Source organism: Neoarius graeffei, chromosome 1 (genome assembly GCF_027579695.1).
Source record: "Neoarius graeffei isolate fNeoGra1 chromosome 1, fNeoGra1.pri, whole genome shotgun sequence".
NCBI classification, from domain to species: Eukaryota; Metazoa; Chordata; class Actinopteri; order Siluriformes; family Ariidae; genus Neoarius; species Neoarius graeffei.
In genome coordinates this window covers 18,923,127-18,942,784 of record NC_083569.1, presented here as the reverse complement: position 1 = coordinate 18,942,784, position 19,658 = coordinate 18,923,127, and the positions used below count along the sequence as shown (strand labels likewise).

Here is a 19,658-nt window from a genome sequence, read left to right as displayed (position 1 = left end):
AAGGTGACATTTGTATTGACAGTGCAAAAAGACATGATGCAATACACACACAAGCATACACAAAGTTACCTTTTGAACAGTTCACAGGTAGGCCAGTTCTCAAAGCACCAGTTCCTCAGTGCAGACTGGAGTTGAGTATGGTGACTGCTTTAGGAACGAAGCTGTCCCTGAGTCTGTTTGTTCTGGCCGGTATGGACCTGTATCGCCTGCCAGAGGGTAGCAGGTTGAACAGATGGAAGCCAGGATGGGTGATGTCCCTTATGATGTTTTTTGCTCTGTTCAGACATCTAGAGTTGTAGATGTCAGTTAAGGAAGGCAGAGGGCTGCTGATGATCCTTTGTGCAGTGTTGGTCACCCTCTGCAGCCTCTTCCTGTCAGCCACTGTGCAGCTAGAGTGCCACACTGACACTGCGTAGGTCAGCAGACTTTCTATGGTGGAGCGGTAGAAGGTCACCAGCAGGCTTGTGCTCAGTTGCTCCCTCTTGAGCACTCTGAGGTAGTGTAGCCGCTGCTGGGCCTTCTTGACCAGGGCTGACGTGTTGGTTGACCAGGAGAGGTCAGCAGAGATGTGGACACCCAGGAATTTGAAGGTCTGCACTCGCTCAACACACTCGCCGTTGATATACAGGGGGGCAGGGGTAGCGCTGTTCCGCCGGAAGTCCAGGATGAGTTCCTTTGTCTTAGAGATGTTCAGTGCTAAGTTGTTGGTTGCACACCACCTCTCCAGGTTCAGGACCTCATCTCTGTAGGCCCCCTCGTTCCCCCCTGTTATCATCCCCACCACTGTTGTGTCGTCAGCGAATTTGACGATGATGTTCTCTGGGTGGGTTGCGCTGCAGTCGTATGTGTACAGCGAGTACAGGAGTGGGCTCAGCATGCAGCCCTGCGGTGAGCCAGTGGTGAGGGTGCGGGCAGATGAAAGGTGGCGGCCCAGCTTCACCTGTTGGGGTCGGTTGATTAGAAAGTCTTTGATCCAGGAGCAGGTGGATGATGGGAGCCCCAGACTGGTTAGCTTGGGGATCAGGATGTCCGGTATTATGGTGTTGAAAGCTGAGCTGTAGTCGATGAAGAGCATTCTGACATAGCTCCCTTGTCTCTCCAGATGGCTCAGCACAGAGTGGAGAGCAGTGGCTATTGCATCCTCAGTCGATCTGTTAGGCCTGTATGCAAACTGGTGGGGGTCCAGGGTGGGGGGGAGACAAGTTTGTATATGGTGCAAGACCAGTTTCTCAAAGCACTTCGTTATGACGGGGGTGAGTGCTACGGGGCGGTAGTCGTTGAGGCTGGCTGTGGGTGACTTTTTGGGGACCGGGATGATAGTGGCAGACTTCAAACAGGTCAGGATGATGGCTTGTTCCAGTGACCTGTTGAAGATGTCCGTGAAGACCTGTGCAAGTTGGTCAGCACAGGCGTTGAGCACCTTCCCTGGTACGCCATCCCGGCCAGTTGCCTTCCTGGGGTTTACGGCCCGGAGCACCCGTCTCACATCCTCAGGCTCGACCTTCAGAGTGAGCGGGGGAGTGCCAGTGATTGCTGTCGGTTGAAGTGGGGGTTGGGGTGGAGTGCTGGGGGGAGGTGTGAGCTGTAGTGGGAGCTGGGGAGATGGTCCGGGGGGTGGTTTGGCTGTGTGCTGCGCCTGAGCTTCAAAGCAGGCGAAGAAGCTGTTCAGCTCCTCCGCAAGTGCCACATCTGAGTCCCCGGCTGACACAGCACAGCCCCTGTAGTTTGTTATTGCCTGAATGCCCTGCCACAGCTGCCTGGGGCTTGTCAGCTGCTCCTCAATCCTTCTCCTGTGGTCCACTTTGGCTGCACTGATGCCTTTCTTCAGGTCGGCCCGAGTCCTACTGTATAGTGCTCGGTCGCCGGATCTGAAGGCTGCATCCTGGGCACGTAGGAGTGCATGGACCTGGCCGGTCATCCATGGTTTCTCATTCGGGAACACCCGAATGGTCTTTACCACGGTGACCGTGTCAATGCAGTGCTTGATGTAAGCTAGCACTGCATCCGTGTATGTGGCCAGGTCGTCGTGATGGAAAACTTCCCACTGTGTTCGTTCAAAGCAGTCCTGGAGTCGGGGGAGGGCATCATCAGGCCAGGTGGTAATTGTCCGTCTTTGTGGCTTTGATTGCCGGCTGAGGGAGGTGTATGCGGGGGGTAGGAACAGGGAGAGATGGTCAGACTGTCCGAGGTGGGGGAGGGGAATAGCTCTGTAGGCATGTTTAAGGTTGGAATAAACATGGTCCAGAGTATTTACTCCCCTCGTTGCACACTTCACATGTTGGTAAAATTTAGGCAACACCGTTTTGAGGTTTGCCTTAGTGAAGTCTCCTGCAATGATGTGTGTGCCGTTTGGGTAGGCTCACTGGTGGTTGTTAATGTTGTTTGTGAGCAGAGAGAGAGCGGTTTTGACGTTAGCATCCGGTGGTATGTAGACTGCAGTGATGATAACAGCTGCTAGCTCCCTCGGCAGAAAGAAGGGTCTGCATCTTACGGACATGAACTCTAGGTCAGGAGAACAATGCTTGTCTAAGACTGTACTGTTGTTGCACCAACCTTCATTCACGTAAACGCAGAGCCCCCCTCCTCTGTTTTTCCCGGAGTCGCTATTCCTGTCCCATCTGTGTAGCGTGTGGCCTGCTAGCTGCACCGAAGCGTCGGGGATTAGCGGTTGTAGCCATGTCTCCGTTATAATGATTGCACAGCATTCACGAATGTAGCGGTTACCAGCAAGCTGTAATTCCAAGTCGTCCGTTTTGTGTACCAGGGATCTAGCATTGGAGAGATAGAGGCTTGGTAGCGGAGGTTTGAGTGGCTGTTTCCTGAGCTTGTTCAGCAGGCCCGCTCTGCAGCCCCGTTTTTGCTTCCTCTCGCGTCTCCGCCTCCTTCGTCTGCCAGACCCAATAACAATCCACGGAGACCCCGGTGCCCCCGCTATCTCCTCCGGAATGTTGTAAGCGCGATGAAAGTCATTTGAAATGATAATTTCTTGCCGAATGCCGATGTCTATCAGATCCATATGGGTGTATCTTGTGTTGAAGTCCGTAGGTGACGCGAAACAAACAGTTATAACACACAAAAAATACAAAAATGTGCACTTGAAAGGACAGCTGTAAGCTGCTGCGTCCTGACGCGCCGCCATCTTGATAGGCTCTAATTAATATAATTAATATTATTATATATTATATTATATATATTATAACTAATTACTACAGTAGTTATTATTCCTGACAGTTTACTAAATGTTGATATTTATCATACTTGAAGTCCTGGTTGTGATTTCAGTAGAATCAGTCAAGATGTATATTCTAAGAATAAGGACTGGTTTTAAGTTGTTGGGTTTAGTTTTAATATGGATTTAGGTTTATTTCAAGATGAGCCAACTTGTGTCAAGATACAGTTTAATCATACTGCACTAATACTACATAATTTTTACTTAAATTGGTAATGTTTTTCTTGTTCTTAAGCCTTAATTTACTACAATTAAGAATACAAAAAATAAAAAGAGAATTATTTGCTTATATTTAGTATATTTCACTTATTATTGGGCTGTATTAAGTTTGATTTCAAGTAATTTGATCTAAAAATCAGCATTTTTAACCCATTTTAACCCTTTTGATTACTTATCTGGGACTACTTATTTCTAGATTTAAAAATCTTATTTCAAGATTTCTAATCAAGTAAAATTAACTTGATGCATGGACAGATAATTTCACTAGTTTTAAGTAATTTTCTCCTCAAATTGAGTGTTGATATATTTAGGCTACCCTTTTTTGCAGTGCTTTTCCTGGTTTTCTCCATGCTCAACAAGCAACTGGAACGTTAGTCTGCAGTAATTCTTTCCCCTACTTTTTCATGAGACAAATCACACAACACTCAACTGTTCCTTTTCAACATTCAACACCCCCACCCCAACCCTTCTTTCAATCTATCTATCAAAAACGGTCGTTAGTCAGACATTTCTCTGTCTGTGTGCAATGGCTAACAAAGCTGTAAAGGTGTAAGAGATTGGCCCAGGCCACCTTACCCTCTACCAGCTTTCTGCACCTCCAATACAGTCAGTACGTTTACATGCACATCCAAATCGAGCTGCTGTCGGTAATCGAGCAAAGGGTCCCAGCAGGGGTGCCAGAGAAATCCAATCCTACATGCACACAAGGAAATCGAGCTATTGTGTGAGGTACATTGTGCACCCAAGCCACAGGTGGCGCTACATGCCCCATCGTGTTGGTACACTTCTGGTTGTCGTCATGAAGAAGAGCTATTCAAGAGTGTAAACAAAGTTATCAGTTCTGTGTTCTCCACTGCGCGTTTTTCTCCCGTCCATGAATTTTAATATATTCAACTCCTTAAGCTGAATGAGCATGAACTCTGGCTCCTCATTGCTCCAGAAGTGCATGTTTCTGCTCGCCATTTTCTCTTCTTCGTTTGTTCCTCCTGACCTCTTCTACTGCTCGCTACTACTGTTGTCGTGCCGACCGAGGCTGTCGTGTTTCCTGCTTGTGGTCTCGTCACTCGTCACTTCTGGAAGGGGCAGTGCTGAAGTAAGTAGCTTGATAGGGTATACATGCACTAAGTAGCTCGGCAAAAATCGCATAATCTAGGTCGTGTAGCTCGATTACGAGAAATCAAGTTTGGTTCAATTTCAGCCTAGCTAAGGTGTATCCATGGCATTTAGAACTTCGATTTCAGTTGAGCAACGGCAGAAATTCGATTTTCTCTATGTGCATGTAAACGCACTCAGTGTCACTAACCTGATCCAGTGTTAAGTGCAGCTCAGGTTTCTCTTCATTGACGCATAAATCTTTCGCCTTTTACTAAAGATTTCCGGGGAGAGAAATGTTAATGAGTTCAACATATTTTTGCAGGCTTTGCTCTGGCGGAGCTGGACATTTTTGGTGGTCAAATATGAGAAATATCGAGCTTTTTGCATGGAAACACACACGTGCACACACCCAAAACGATTCAGCTGTTGTTGTTTTTTTAACAAGGTCACCATTCCTAGAGCTACTGCAGTGCCATGTTAATGCATAGAACGAAAAGAATAAGCCCCTATTCCAGCTCCCTACTCTAAAATAATTAATTTATCATCGTCAATCAGTGAACACATCAAAAGTTAAAGTGACACACTTTAACTTTTTAAATTTTTTTTTTAAACAAAGGCATTATTCCTGGAGGTACTACAATACCAGGTTGATATGTGGAGCAGAAAGAGCAAGCCCCTAATCCAGCTCTCTGTTCTAAAAATCTGTTTAATATAATGTCTACATTATATATGTTAGGACTGGGACTGTTTTGGCCTCTAGAGGCCGCTGTTATTTCCTTTTCATGTCATGTTTGTTTTGGCCTCTAGAGGCCACCACTGTTCCTGTGTTTTGTGTCTGTGTTAATTGCCTGTTTACTCCTGATTATTTTCACCTGTGTTCAATTTAGTTTGTGTATTTATACCCCCTGAGTTCAGTCCAGTTTCTTCTGTACTGTGTTCTTTGTTTTGCACTTTGCTTTTCTTTTGGATTTAGTAGTGACTGTGTTTTTGGATCTTCTGAGCTTTTGCATTTTTGCCTTTTCCTTTTTGGACTTTGAACTTTTGATATTTTATTTTTCCCTTTGTCTTCCCAGTGTTGGATTATAACTCTTTTTTTTTTTTTTTTTTTTTTTTGTTTGTTTTGCCCTGTATATAGTGTATATAGTATAAATAAACCTTTTGATACTTTTTCTACTTCCACCTCACGCCTCTGCATTTGAGTCATCCCCCTGGTGGCCTAGTGGGGGTTTGCTGGATTATCACACCAACGAACCAGGTTTGAATCCTAGCAAAACCCTAACAATGTGTGTGTGTGTGTATATATCCATGCTTTGTTCACAAACCAGTTTTGTACAGAATATTAATAGATTTTGTTAACTCATAAATTAAAAAGCAAATGAATAAATAAACAAGCATAGAATGCAAGCCAATAAAAGAAAATAAATAAAAGTCTCTGTCATACAGGACCAGGGTGAGCCACTATCAAGCTGGCTCCCCCCCAACCCCCAGAATGCGCATAGCTGCCACTTCAGGACCCAGCAGAGATCCTCACTCTTTGCGCACTGCTCCATCCTTGTAGCTTTTCACATCTCTTTGGTGGGCATCTACAAGAGCTGAGTACTGTGGTGGCCGGGCCCCCCCACCCCCGCTTGTGACCCTGGCCACCTCCTCTGATTGTGGGCATGCAGTGCCTCCTGCAGCAAAGATTTTACCAGCTTTTCGAGTGTGTGCAAGGGCACCGTCACCCGCTTCCCCACCAGCAGGTTGTGGGAGGTCCACAGGGTGGCCGTCACACTGTTCAGGGTGAGCCAGAGCAATACAATAGATATAGGCCTGTTTAAGGCTCTGTAGCTCAGTGGTTACAGAACTGGCCTTGAAAACCAGGGATAGTTAGTTCAGCTCTCACTGGGGCCTTTAACAGGCTTTCTGAAGGGGGAAAGCTCAGGTTCTCATCTGAAAACATGGGGACCTGAAAAAAGTGGTGCATGTATTGTTGCTTGTGAGTTCTTGCTGCTGAGGAAGATGCAGTTTCTTCAAAAAATGTTACACTTAAGTCTTTATAATTGACCCTTTGATACCATCAACAAAAAGACTTCAATTAAAACTCTAAAGGATTCTTATCATGCTGCACATATTTGTAAGTTCCTGTTTACACAATTCCAGTTTTTGATTATGTAGCGCTTGGAAACTCAGGACAAGAAATCTATGAGATGTACACGGAAAAAGCATGAGGTTGAGAAATTTACAAGTTAAAAAAGACAAGAAGACAGAGTCTTCTTTATCCCCCATGCTATATAACAAGTTTCAAGATATTATTTGTCACATTTTTTAAGTTCTGCTGCAGGAAACCATCCCTACCTTTTTACACTGACCTCAGCAGCCCATGGCATAAGCCCACCAGACTTTTAGTCCAGGTGAGCTAAAAATTTAAATTTCTCACTGTGGCAGTGGGGGCGTGGTCAAGTGCCGCTCTGTGACAGGAGGGCGGAGTCGGGGAAGGTAAGTGGCAGAATCGCGACACCTGAGGGTAATTAACCTGTGTTTTGTGTGTGTTTTCCCCAGTAAACCGCGCCCTACTTAAGGACGGAAAGGGAGAGCAGAAGAGAGCTTCTTCCCGAGCAGAGACGACAGTGTGTGCGTGCGTGTCTCTGACTGTCTGTTTATATTGCGAGACTGAAAAGTGCGGCAATAAAGCCTTCTGTAAACCCTGATCTCTGTCCTGCCGTCCTCTGTGCTCCACCCACACGCTATTCACGCTACAGTGGTGCCGAAACCCGGGAAGGTGGAGCATCAGTCCTGCAGCCCCATGGAATCCTCCCCGTTCGCGGACTTGGTCCACGCCCTCGCCACGGCTCAGCAGAGCCAGCACCAGGCACTCATCACGCTCCAGAAGGAGCAGGAGCGCCGCTTCGAAGCCCTGGTGCTGGCTGAGCAGGAAGATCGAGAGGCGTTCCGGCGTCTCCTCGCGTCGGCGGGGTCCACCAGCGCCCCGGCCGCGGGCCCGTCTCCCCTCACCTTAACTAAGATGGGCCCGCAGGACGACCCTGAGGCTTTCATCACGCTGTTCGAACAGGTCGCCGAAGCCTCGGGGTGGCCGATGGAGCAGCGCGCGGCGCGCCTCCTCCCCCTCCTGACGGGAGAGGCACAGCTGGCCGCACTACAGCTCCCCGCCGATCGCCGGCTGGCCTACGCCGACCTTCGCCGGGCTGTCCTCCGTGGGGCGCATGCCGGAGCAGCAGCGCCAGCGCTTCCGCACGCTGTGGATGGAGGAAGTCGGCAGCCCATTCGCGTTCGGCCAGCAGCTCCGGGATGCCTGCTGGCGGTGGCTGAGGGCCGAAGATCGCGATGCCAAGGAAATCATCGACCAGGTGGCGCTGGAACAGTTCATCGCCCGCTTACCAGCCAGAACCGTGGAGTGGGTCCAGTGCCACCGCCCGGCGTCGCTGGATCAGGCCGTAGGACTGGCGGAGGATCATCTGGCGGCTGTTCCGGCGGCAGGACAACCAACGACATCGTCTTCTCTCTCCTCTCCTCTCTCTCTTTCTCCCCCCCCCTCCTCCCGTTTCCCGTCCTCACCCTGTTCCCCCACCACGGAGGCGGGGGCCGGCTCCACCCCAGCCGACCCGCCGCACTCGTGGTGCCCTCCCGTTTCTCCCGTCTGTGTCTGTCTCTCCCCCCCTTCAGGTGAGTGAGCCTCAGAACACAGCTGCAGAGGGAAGGCCCGGGCCGGTTTGCTGGCGCTGCGGGGAACCGGGCCACCTGCAGCAACAGTGTGCAGCGATGGAGGTGGGGGCGGTGGTGCGGATCCCTGACGCGCCAGAGGCTGCCCTCAATCGGGCCGGAGCGTATCGCATACCGGTAAGTGTACAAGGGGCTACATATCAGGCGTTGGTGGATTCAGGCTGCAATCAGACCTCGATCCGCCAAAGCCTGGTGCAAGACGAGGCATTGGGGGGAGCACAAGGGGTGAAGGTGTTGTGTGCACGGGGATATTCACAGCTACCCGTTGGTGTCGGTCCACATATATTTCAGAGGGGAAAAATCAATAGTGAAGGCGGCGGTTAATCCTCGCCTTACCCACTCTTTGATCTTGGGGACTGATTTGCCAGGATTTCGGGGTTTGATGGCACGCCTAGTAAAGAGTGGGTCCTGCCGGTTGATAGGGGAGGGTCCCGGTGTCGCTTTGGCTGGAGCTGCGGTCGCGGAGCCGTCTACGTCATCTCCGCGACAGAGTGAGGAGCCCCCGGCCCCTCCTCTTTCTATTGGGGAATCCCACGCGGATTTCCCACTGGAACAATCGCGAGACGAGACTCTGCGACATGCGTTTGACCAAGTGAGAGTAATCGATGGTCAAACGCTCCAGCCGAACGCCACCCCGTCCTTCCCCTATTTTTCCATTTTGAAGGATAGGTTATACCGAGTGACGCAGGACACTCAGATGAAAGAGCGGGTCACCCAGTTGTTAATTCCAAAGAGCCGCCGGGAATTGGTATTCCAGGCGGCTCACTTTAATCCCATGGCTGGACACCTTGGGCAGGATAAGACACTCGCCCGGATAATGGCCCGATTCTATTGGCCGGGGATTCGCGGCGACGTCCGTAAGTGGTGTACGGCATGCCGCGAATGCCAGTTAGTAAATCCAGCGGCCATTCCAAAAGCGCCCTTGCGCCCCCTACCATTAATCGAGACCCCGTTCGAAAGAATTGGGATGGATCTCGTCGGGCCATTAGACCGATCAACACGAGGGTATCGCTTTATATTGGTTCTGGTGGACTATGCAATGCGATACCCGGAAGCGGTGCCTCTTCGCAATATCTCAGCACGCAGTATTGCAGAGGCCCTCTTCCACGTCATCTCCCGGGTTGGAATCCCGAAAGAGATTCTGACTGACCAGGGCACCTCGTTTATGTCACGAACACTGAGCAAACTGTATGGGCTACTGGGTATTAAGCCGATCCACACCAGCGTTTATCACCCACGGACGGTTTAGTTGAACGGTTCAATCGCACCCTCAAGAATATTATCAAAAAATTCGTAAGTGAGGACGCACGTAACTGGGATAAGTGGCTCGAACCCTTGCTGTTTGCAGTGCGAGAGGTCCCCCAAGCCTCCACGGGGTTCTCCCCGTTTGAATTATTATATGGGCGTAAGCCGCGCGGCATCTTAGATGTACTGCGGGAAAATTGGGAGGAGGGACCTTCACAGAGCAAAAACGAGATTCAGTACGTTATGGATCTGCGCGCAAAACTCCACACACTCACCCACCTAACTCAGGAGAATTTGCGGCAGGCCCAGGAACGGCAAACCCGCCTGTACAACAAGGGCACGCGCCTTAGAGAGTTCACTCCGGGAGATAAGGTACTCATTCTGTTGCCCACGTCGAGCTCCAAATTAATCGCCAAGTGGCAAGGACCCTTTGAGGTCACACGGCGAGTCGGGGACGTTGACTATGAGGTTAGGCAAATGGACAGGGAGGGGGCGCTACAGATCTACCACCTCAATCTGCTAAAACTCTGGAACGAGGAGGTCCCCGTGGCGTTGGTGTCGGTAGTTCCGGAGAAGGCGGAGCTGGGGCCAGAGGTCCAAAAAGGGACATTGGCATCTCGTACCTCTCTGGTCCCCTGTGGAGACCACCTCTCCCCGACCCAACTCACGGAGGTTGCCCAGTTGCAGGCCGAGTTTTCGGATGTGTTCTCGCCCCTGCCCAGTCGCACTAACCTCATAGAACACCACATAGAGATGCCCCCAGGGGTGGTAGTGCGCAGCCGTCCTTATAGATTACCCGAACACAAAAAAAAGGTGGTTCGGGAAGAACTTCAGACCATGCTCGAAATGGGCATCGTCGACGAGTCCCACAGTGACTGGAGCAGCCCAGTGGTCTTGGTTCCTAAGGCCGACGGCTCGGTCCGGTTCTGTGTGGACTATAGAAAAGTCAATGCGGTGTCTAAATTCGATGCGTACCCAATGCCTCGTATTGATGAGCTGCTCGATCGACTAGGCACGGCTTGCTTTTACTCGACACTGGATTTGACGAAGGGATATTGGCAGATCCCCTTGACTCCATTATCCCGGGAAAAAACGGCCTTTTCCACACCGTTCGGCTTACACCAGTTCGTCACACTTCCGTTTGGGCTGTTTGGGGCGCCCGCTACGTTTCAGCGGCTGATGGACCGGGTCCTCCGGCCCCACGCCACCTACGCGGCCGCTTACCTAGACGACATTATTTATAGTAATGACTGGCAGCGGCACCTGCAACACCTGAGGGCCGTCCTTAGGTCGCTGAGGCGGGCGGGGCTCACTGCCAACCCGAAGAAGTGTGCGATTGGGCGGATGGAAGTACGGTATCTGGGCTTCCACTTGGGTAACGGGCAGGTGCGTCCCCAAATTAATAAGACAGCAGCGATTGCGACCTGCCCAAGGCCCAAGACCAAAAAGGGGGTGAGACAGTTCCTGGGGCTGGCTGGCTATTATCGTAGGTTTATACCTAATTATTCGGACGTCACCAGCCCGCTGACTGATCTCACTAAAAAGGGGGCGCCAGATCCAGTCCAGTGGACGGAGCAGTGCCAGCAGGCTTTCTCTGAGGTAAAGGCTGCACTGTGTGGGGGGCCACTTTTGCAGTCCCCTGAGTTCTCTCTCCCTTTTTTGTTGCAGACGGATGCGTCGGACAGAGGGCTGGGAGCTGTTTTGTCCCAGCAGGTGGAGGGAGAGGATCGCCCCGTCCTATACATCAGCCGAAAGCTGTCAGTGCGTGAGGGGCGCTACAACACCATTGAGAGAGAGTGCCTGGCGATCAAGTGGGCGGTCCTCGCCCTCCGTTACTACCTGCTGGGGCGCTCTTTCACCCTCTGTTCAGACCACGCACCCCTCCAGTGGCTCCACCGCATGAAGGATGCCAACGCGCGGATCACCTGTTGGTATCTGGCACTCCAACCCTTCAACTTCAAGGTGGTCCACAGGCCGGGGGCGCAGATGGTCTTGGCGGACTTCCTCTCTCGTCAAGGGGGGGGGGGGGGGGGAGTCGGCTGCGGGCCAGACGGGCGCCCAGCCTGAGTCGGGCGGTGGGGGTATGTGGCAGTGGGGGCGTGGTCAAGCGCCGCTCTGTGACAGGAGGGCGGAGTCGGGGAAGGTAAGTGGCAGAATCGCGACACCTGAGGGTAATTAACCTGTGTTTTGTGTGTGTTTTCCCCAGTAAACTGCGCCCTACTTAAGGACGGAAAGGGAGAGCGGAAGAGAGCTTCTTCCCGAGCAGAGACGACAGTGTGTGTGCGTGCGTGTCTCTGACTGTCGGTTTATATTGCGAGACTGAAAAGTGCGGCAATAAAGCCTTCTGTAAACCCTGATCTCTGTCCTGCCGTCCTCTGTGCTCCACCCACACGCTATTCACGCTACACTCACATTTCTTATTATACCTTATAAATTATACCTCATAAAACTAGACATTTTAAATAGTTTACGGTCTAAATTGCATCTTAATACGAGACCAGTTTAGTTGGTAAAGTTTGGCTCTTTGAGTCCGCCATTACACAAACTCATTCCTGGTAAGTTACTGTTCATTCAGTGAAGTGATGTCATATGCAAAACGCTTAAAAGTTCGTGGCATTTCTGGCTTCGTCTGCTTTGCAAAGTGTAGCACGCTTTTAACGATTTTTTTTTATTTTTTATTCTGCAACAAAACTAAAACCAGGGCGGCACGGTGGTGTAGTGGTTAGCGCTGTCGCCTCACAGCAAGAAGGTCCAGGTTCGAGTCCTGTGGCTGGCGAGGGCCTTTCTGTGTGGAGTTTGCATTTTCTCCCCGTGTCCGCGTGGGTTTCCTCTGGGTGCTCCGGTTTCCCCCAAAGGCATGCAGGTTAGGTTAACTGGTGACTCTAAATTGACCATAGGTGTGAGTGTGAATGATTGTCTGTGTCTATGTGTCAGCCCTGTGATGACCTGGCGACTTGTCCAGGTGTACCCCGCCTTTCACTCGTAGTCAGCTGGGATAGGCTCCAGCTTGCCTGCGACCCTGTAGAACAGGATAAAGCGGCTAGAGATAATGAGATGAGAAAACTAAAACCAAAGCATGCATCCTCAGGGGTGTGTCCTTCAAGGCTGTTCAAGTGTAGCAGATTAAAAAAGCAGAATTTTGATCCATTGTAGCCCACAGTCGGCAGGACACTTGCGAAATGAATGGGTTTGATTTGTACCAACAAAGAGAGGTAACTTCAAGCTGACAGGATGGTTTCGTGTCTGCTCCATACATTTTGAAAAAGATAAATTTGTCATGCAGATTCATATAGAAGGATTTGAGCGATGTCTGGTACACAGAGCAGTTCCTATGATCTGGAAACAAAAGTCAGAAGCGCCATACCAAAGAGCTCACCGCACAGTAAGTGTCAAGCTTGTGTTTAGCCTGTTGCTTGAATTTATGAGTTGTCCATCAGCATCGCCAGACCCATTTTACTGGGGCACGTGCCCCAATATATGAGCCATTCCACCAAATCGGTGCCATTTCCATCCCTAGAAAATTATATGTATAAATGCACATAAAAATGTACTTTAAAATACATTTCCTTATTACGCAGAATGTCCTGCACATTGATCTGATTTCAATTTTAAGATATATAATTGTAAGGATTAATAAAAACTACCTAAAACACTGAAAAATAGCATGTGTTACATGTCCCTGCACTTTATACTTAACTATGAAATATTATGATTAAAATCCTTCAGAAACAGTATTTCTTTTTCACTGTTGTGTGACTCCATATCCTATCCATGGCTTAAATATATTTTTTTCATCAGAAATCCACAATGTCTTAGTTAAAATACACAGTCGTGTCCCTGGGTTTTCACTCAGTCCTGTTACCCAAACATATTACCCCATCTGACAAATTTGGAACATTCCATAAATCACATTCTCAACAGGAAGTTACATCAGTTGTGTCTTCTGAAGGCCATGGGAAGACCAAAAGTTAGTTCTCTCATTTACTTTTCTGTATATTTGATTTTTTTTTAACTTTGACTGATAAGGTCAATGTCAACATACTGTCCTGTTACTTAAATTATTTCTTAGATATTTGTTTATTTTAAAAATACAGATTTTTGGTAAATCCCTAGAATGTGCTAAGTGTAGTCATGCTATTAGCAATGACGCCATGTGGCTTAATTCCATGTATTAGCTAATCCCAGGTTAAAACTCAGTCCTGTTACTTTCAGAGTTTTGGTAACAGGACTGAAAAAAATGCAGCCATCTTTGACTTCCAAACCTTGTAACGTAGCCTGAGGTTGACCAATACACATTTTGAATAGTTAAATATGTGTGTTATTATAATCAGTTTTGAAAAGATATAACAAATTAAGTTTAATTTGGGAGTGGTACAACAAGCAAATGGCACCCATTCGGTGGAATGTCTCATATATCTGCTGTGATCCAGTAAAATTTCCTGATCACATTTCAGAAACAGTAAAGTATTTGGCAGTGTGGAATCAGTTACTGCAATTACTGTTATTTATTTTTTACTAAAATCCCGATGCTGTAGTTGAAGGAGAGGGTGTAAAGGCTGTTTGTGCCTGATGCAGTATTTGAAGGAGGAGCTGCTATTTGTACAACAGTAGACACAGATGCTCCAGCTGTTTTGGCTATAGCACACATGGATTAAATACCAAAAGGAGAAGAGAGTGGTTGTTGAGAGAGTTTATTGTGTTTCCAGGCAGTATTTGATGGAAGATGGATATGATGTGTTAATAGTAGCTGAAGATACAGTATTAACTGAATAGCATACATTTTGCTCATGTTGTGAGAGAATCTCATTCAGAGCCTATAAATACAGGAAAAATTTTGCGTAGCATCCAGTAGCCTAAATGACCATGTTGCTCCACAATGTGAGTGGTAAGATGGCAGTCAGATGGTTTCACTCCAAACAGCGCTCTAAACATGATTTACAGAAGCTAGTGGAGCTCGTGGACACATTGCTTCTAAATTGTTGTAAACAACCCTAAAGATGCCGAGTGTCAAGCATTTGGGTGTAAAATAAACCTGATCACTGGTCATTTTATGTGACATGCATTTGTTTTTATTCACGGAGAAAAGAGATCTTTGTAGACGGCAAGAATCACACTGCGATGACAACAGGATTGTTTATTAGTATCTGTGTCAGTACTGAACATGCATTATCGAGCTGAGTACATTTAAGAAGAAGCCTTTATTTGTTACCCTAACACTCAAGCACAGACTGAAGCACACAGTGAAATTTCTCCTCTGCATTTAACCCATCTGAAGCAGTGAACACACAAGTGAGCAATGAGCACACACACATACCCACAGCAGTGGCCAGCTATGCTACAGCACTCAAGGAGCAGTTGGGGGTAAGGTGCCTTTCTCAGGGGCCCCTGTCAGCCTCTGGGCTCAAACCCAGGACCTTCTTCCTGTGAGGAGACAGTGATAACCACTACACCACTGTGCCACCCTAAACATTGAAACGTTTCAAAACAAACAAACAAAAAATGTTAGGAACATGTAACATCACCTTGTTAACATGCATACCAAGTTTCAAATTTGGATCATGAATAGTTTTGGATATATGGTCCAGAAACAAACATTGCTTTTAGAAACTAAGTCAAAATCTATTTTTTATGTAAAAATTTGAAAAATACTTTTTTCAAAAATCCAAAATAGCAAAAAAAAAAAAAACACTGGATGTATTTTTTTGGGTTAGAGTTCTCATCACCTGAAAACCACTGGCTGCTGCTGAGAATGGCCCCACATGAAGAGCCTGGAGATCAGTGAGGTCACTCATGGTGCTGATGGTTTGTCTCTTGAGGGCTTGGCCTGTCCAGTGTTTTTGTTAACTCAGATGAGAATGTAGCCAGAATGTTCAGCCCACTCTACAACTGACACACCACATTATTTAAAATGTGTGTCCATTTTGTGTGAGGCAAATAGTAAACAGAAGCTAATGCCGCTTTTCCACTACAAACGCGGCTGAGCCGTGCCGTGCCGAGTCGAGCTGAGTCGAGCTGAGCGGGGCTATTGAAGTTGCATTTCGACTACAACCGCGCTGAACCGTGCTGGCTGGAAGTGGGTGGACACATTGGGTGGAGTTAGCGAAAGTGGGTGGACGTCATGTGATGTCGTTAAGCAGCGCAAACAGTGACATCAGTGACAGTGGCGGAACAAGTCAGAGCCGGGCCGGGGGCGGGGCAAATGACCGGGCCCTTTATTAAAGCTTATCATAACATCATTTTAGATGTCCGCAACTGCGGTGTTTACCAATTTCAACACTACCGGGTGCAACTATGTTATTTAGTACATCAAGTCCTTCAAACGAACATGTAACTCAGAAACAAAAAACATTAGGATACTGTACATGGCTCATAATAAAACATCAATAGCCTATACTGCGCACATTATTTGAAGGGCATACGAATGAGCGCTCAGAGGTTGCAACGCTGACAGGAAGAGTCAGAAATAAAAGGAGGGCGGTGCAAACCTCACTGAATGCACTGTGTTTACCAATTTCAACACTCCGGGGTGCAACTATGTTATTTAGTACATCAAGTCCTTCAAACGAACATGTAACTCAGAAACAAAAAACATTAGGATACTGTACATGGCTCATAATAAAACATCAATAGCCTATACTGCGCACATTATTTGAAGGGCATACGAATGAGCGCTCAGAGGTTGCAACGGTGACAGGAAGAGTCAGAAGTAAAAGGAGGGCGGTGCAAACCTCACTGAATGCACTGTGTTTACATTAAGTCCTTCAAACGAACATGTAACTCAGAAACAAAAAAACATTAGGCGACATACTGTACATGGCTCATAATAAAACATCAATAGCCTACTGCGCGCATTATTTGAAGGGCATACGACGAGCCTTGCGCTCCGCGAACTCGTCCACTAAGCTCTGTATGTCACTGATTCAGTGAGCTTTTCAGCGGTAGTCTCACGACCCGAATAGTAAACAATAAACATGGAGGACATGGAGTCGTTAGTGTTGCTGGTCTTGGTGCTGTGGCTTGACAACGCCAACAGATACTGGCAAGTGCGTATAGATGAGGCGAGGCGCAGAAGGCTTCAGAAATTCTCGTAATTCGTAATTCTTCTTCTTCCGGGTTTGCGGTGTTTACAGATCCCAGCGTGCTCGCGGGGCGTGTGTGGGCATGTGAGGACACTCCTCCTCACCAATCAGTGCACAGGGGAGTGTCTGCTCACGCCCCCAGACTCACTCGGCACGGTTTGGCTCGCTTCAGCCCCACTCCAAAACGGTGCGAGTTTTAGGGGCTAAGCAGGGCTGAAACGAGCTGAGTCGTGCTGGTTTTTGGTAGTCGAAACGCGAGCCGTGTCGGGCTGAAGTGAGCTGAAGCGAGCTGAAGTGAGCTGAAAAAGGGTAGTGGAAAAGGGCCATAACTGCATCTAGGAAGTAAAGTTGTGAGTGACGTTTCAACCGTTTCTGTGGGTTGTTTTGAGGAGTGACATGGGGCTTCAAGGTTCTGCTGTGGCTCCAATCTTCAGCAGCTTTGAAAAGCTAAAGGCTTCATAGCTCAGTGGTGAGAGCACTGGTCTTGGTTGTGAGTTCAATTCTCACTGGGGCCTGTAAAGGACATTTTGAAAGTAGAAAGATGATCCAGACAGAAGAGGGAATATTAAGAACACTGCCACCAGAAGGTGAGCAAGTGCTGCTCATGATTTCTCATCACCTGAAGACCACTTTCTGCTGGTGAGAATGGCCCCATGTGGACAGTTTGAAGATCAGTGAGATTACTGTGGATGAGACTGAGGACCTGAAGGTGTCTTTGGTGCGCAATTTCTGTAAAACACTTTGCACTCAAGTCTCTATCAATCCACAGTTGATAACATAAAAAAAACAACTTCAAATGAAGAATATAATGAATTCAGAAATAATTCAGATGCTCGTAAGTTTTTGGTTACGCAATATATCCCTTGTGCGTGGTGTCAGGTGATAATTTCTTCTGGGGGACAACCAGACACCATCTTTCTTGTGAGCAACACTTGATGGGTCTTAAATATGGTTTGTTTTCACACTGTTTTTAGTTGTTCCGATTGTTCAAATAGAGAAAAATATAAAAAGTATTACCATCTCCCTGTGACTCCCTGGTGGTGCAGACATCGTTCTACATGGACATACAGATGAAAACTTGGAAGAACATGGATGCATACAACATTTTATATGTGTGAAATATGTGAGGATACCCCCCCATAAACAGTTTGAAGAATGTGATATTACAGTACTGTAGCTGGGACTGAGGACCTGAAGGTATCTTCCTCATATTATCTTGTGGAGTTTTTGGTTGTTCCTCAAAGAGGAACCTGTAAATCTTTTCTGGAAAAAGGCTTCAAGATTGTTTCCCAGCAAAACAAGTCCTTGCCTCTGATGTAAGTGGTTCTTGCTTCTTGACCAGCAAAGATTTATTGGCACTCTGGAACCAGTTTTCCTGGCTGAGAGTTGGCTCTTTGGCTGTTGAAACTTTAAGAACTGGCTAAAAATGAGGCACACACAGATGATTCAACATGAAATCTCACAGTTATAGAAGGGAAATTATTTTTATCTCACTGTCTTGTGACAGTGGTTGTTCAGAATTGTTCACGGTTCTTTGGATGTCCTTCTGAGGGGAAGCCATAAATGTTCTTTGGAAAACCCTTAAAGCCTGTTTCCAAGTAAAACCCTTCATGATCAAATCAACTCATTAGGAACAATTTTTCTCACCATGTGAAATGGGAAAACACAGTTGGAGCTAGAAAATTAGTGAAGTACTGTATTTGACTCAGAACCAAAACAAAGAAGAAGAAAACCAGGAACAAGAGAGCTTTGAAATTTGACTGGAACTGGAACAAGACAAAAGGGTAGTGTAGTGGTTAGTGCTGTCGCCTCACAGCAAGAAGGTCCTGGGTTTGAGCCTAGAGGCTGATTAAGGCCTTTCTCTGTAGAGTTTACGTGCTGTATGTGTGGGTTTCCTCCAGGTGCTCTGGTTTCCCCCAAAGGCATGCAGGTTAGGCTAATTGGTTGCTCTAAATTGACCATGAGTGTGAATGGTTATCAGCCCTGGAATGACCTGGCTCCTTGTCCAGTGTGTACCCTGCCTCTTGCCCATAGTTAGCTGGGATAGGATCCTGCAACCCTGTAGGACAGGATAAGCAGCTACAGATAATGGATGGCTGGAACAAGAAAATTATGAGAATAAAAAAACGAAGAAACATATACTATAAGAACAAGAAGAGTAGTGAGCTCATTGGGATGGCACTTCTGACTTTTGTTTCCAGATCATAGGAACTGCTCCACACGTACCAGACATCGCTCAAATCCTTCTATGTGAATCTACCTCACAAATTTATCTTTTTCAAAATGTATGGAGCAGACACCAAAACGTCCTGTCAGCTTAAAATTACCTCTCTTTGTCGATACAAATCAAACCCATTCATTCCACAAGTGTCCTGCTGACTTTGGGCTACAATGGATCAAAATTCTGCTTTTTTTTATCAGCTACATTTGAACAGCCTTGAAGGACACACCCCTTAGGAGGCATGCTTTGGTTTTAGTTTTGTTGCAGAATAATAAAAAAAAGCTAAAAATGTGCTACACTTTGCAAAGCAGACGAAGTCAGAAATGCCATGAACTTTCAATCGTTTTGCATATGACGTCACTTCTTTGAATGAACAGTAACTTACCAGGAACGCATTCGTGTAATGGCAGACTCAAAGAGCCAAACTTTACCAACTAAACAGAACGTGTTCCCGGTCTTGTATTAAAATACAATTTAGAGAGTAAAGGTTTTAACATGTCTAGTTTTATAAGGTATAATTTCCAGGGGTAATGTAATTTTTGTAAGACTAGCACTTTAATGGAAAGATAAGGTTTGGGACATGACATTTTGCTTGACCAAAATGAGCATGCAATTGAAACAACCTGGGCATGTTAGCTCAGATGCTACAAACAAAGGCTTCAGAAATACCACTGAGATTTGAATTCAAATCACTGGAATCAAAGGCCAGAGTGCTAACCATTACACCATGGAACCAAAACATAGACACTGTATAAGATTGTTTTCAGCACCAAATTACTGGCATCGACCTGGCAAGAAAAAATCAAACATGTCCTCAGGCAAAGGCTTAGACATACATAACCACACTCTT

General features: G+C 47.3%; 1 non-coding gene and 1 pseudogene across 1 annotated transcript; one reads left to right on the top strand and one right to left on the bottom strand.

Annotated features, from left to right (window-relative positions):
- The first annotated feature begins 4,770 nt into the window (after positions 1-4,770).
- LOC132899226 (U5 spliceosomal RNA) lies at positions 4,771-4,884 on the top strand. The gene has a single exon (XR_009656669.1). It is a non-coding gene; the product is annotated as a U5 spliceosomal RNA (small nuclear RNA).
- Positions 4,885-5,152: 268 nt separating this feature from the next.
- On the bottom strand, positions 5,153-5,274 carry LOC132899012 (U2 spliceosomal RNA; annotated as a pseudogene).
- Positions 5,275-19,658: the final 14,384 nt, after the last annotated feature.